Source organism: Octodon degus, unplaced genomic scaffold (assembly GCF_000260255.1).
Source record: "Octodon degus isolate 3935 unplaced genomic scaffold, OctDeg1.0 scaffold00014, whole genome shotgun sequence".
In the NCBI taxonomy this organism is placed as follows: domain Eukaryota; kingdom Metazoa; phylum Chordata; class Mammalia; order Rodentia; family Octodontidae; genus Octodon; species Octodon degus.
This window is the reverse complement of record NW_004524590.1, coordinates 6,335,034-6,336,926: the sequence shown is the minus strand read 5'-3', so window position 1 is coordinate 6,336,926 and position 1,893 is coordinate 6,335,034. Positions and strand designations below refer to the sequence as shown.

Below are 1,893 nucleotides of genomic sequence, written 5' to 3'. Positions count from 1 at the left end.
AAAAAAAGAAGGGAGAAAAATCTAAACATTCCAGCATGAATAAAAGGTAATAAGAAAGGGCATCCATAACTTATATTCAATAATCTCCAGAACAAGACTGAATATAAATAAGGGAATACAAGGCTTAAAGCACACTCCACCCTATTCTATCTGAAAACAAAATCCAACATTATTTCTGTATTAAAAGCACTCAGCACATTGAAAAATAAAAAGATATGTGGTAAGATAAAGGTTATCTTTGAAATCACGCAGCTAATATCAAACTCAGCATTTGCAGGTGATAACATTCCTCATAAGCCTGGAAGCCAGTGCAGTGCACACTTTGCCCATGTCATCAGCATATTAGGAGGACACACGGGCAAGAAAGAAAGAAAGAAAGAATCCAAATTTTTAAGCAAGAAGTAAAATTAGTTCCATTCTCACAGACCATGACTTCAGACAATTCTAAAATTTGTATTCAAAAAGCAAAGAATAAAAATTACACACAAGGCTGGGGAGCCTTGCAAGCACAAGATCCTGAGTTCAGTCCCCAGAACTGCAGGTCACAGCAGCCCCAGAACCTCGGGCACATCATGCCAGCTACCAAAGCCAGGCATGCTGGTGCACGCCTGTAATCCCAGAGCTGGGGAGACTGAGACAGTAAGATCACTATGAGTCCAAGCTGCACAGTGAGACCCTGTACAAAATTAATAAATGCACATTTTTTAAAAGTTTCTAAAAAAGGCCAGTGAGATAGCTCAGCAGTCTAAAGTGCCTGCTTAGGTAAGCTTAAGCAAGCACAGGGACAACAGTTTCAACCCTGGCACTACATGCTGCACCAGCCCTGCCCAGGGAGAGCTAAGCAGGTCACAAAAAAATAAAATAAAATAAAAAGACTTTTAGAAATTAGAATTGAAATTTTAAAAGATACAGCACAACACATCAGCATATCAAAATCATTTGCTTTGTCTTACATTCCAGGATAAGAATGGAACATTTTAAAACACAGTTTACCAGGGAGATGAAATGTTCATGCCTTGAACATTCAATAAAAATAATGAGTAAATATAAACCTGAAATAAATTGAAATTATTAAAGAATAGAATTACATGCTATGTTGAAATAGTTACAATTGTTAAAATATCATTACAATATAAAATTAGCAATAGACTCAGTGCTAAACCTTTAAAAATCCCAAAAATGATTTTGTTTCAAACTGGAAAAACTCAGTCTAAAATTTTCAAACAATAGCAAAGACCTCTGCGAGGCAAAACAATAAAGAAGCCAAGCAAAAGGCTGGAGCTGTGTTTCTTGCGGGTTCCACACCTCTTACGAAGCTACAATATCTAAACCAGCATGGTGGTAGCACAGAGATAAGACAGCGGGAATATATTTCACAAATAAAATCTCACATACAAGGAGAAGTGTGTGCTTATCACACCCATTCCATGGGGAAAGAAATGCCGTTTACGTAAATGGTGTTGGTGGAAGTGGACGTATACATGGAAAAGTTTAGCTATTTGATCAGAACGAATGACATAGCTAAAACTAAGAAGTCCCTGCATCGAGGGCTCTGGGAACACAGGGGCAAACATTCACCACACTGGAATTGGCACTGGCTTCTTGGACCTGATACAAGAATTAAAGGTAACAAGAATAAAAATATAAACACTGGTTAGTATCAAAATTAAAATCGTATGTGCACCTAAGGTCACTAGCAGCAGAGTCAAAAGGCTACCAACAGAAATTAAGAAAATATTTGAAAAGCATATTTGATGAGCGAGTAATAATTACATTATATAAAATATTCCTAAACACCAACAGGAACAAAAATACCATATAATCTAATTTGAAACTGAACAAAAGACTTAAATAATCACTTATATAATATTATATATTATATATTATTATACA

General features: G+C 35.9%; 1 pseudogene; it reads left to right on the top strand.

Moving 5' to 3' along the window:
- The window catches only part of LOC101582646, a 75,826-nt pseudogene that overhangs the window by 10,566 nt on the left and 63,367 nt on the right, over positions 1-1,893 (top strand).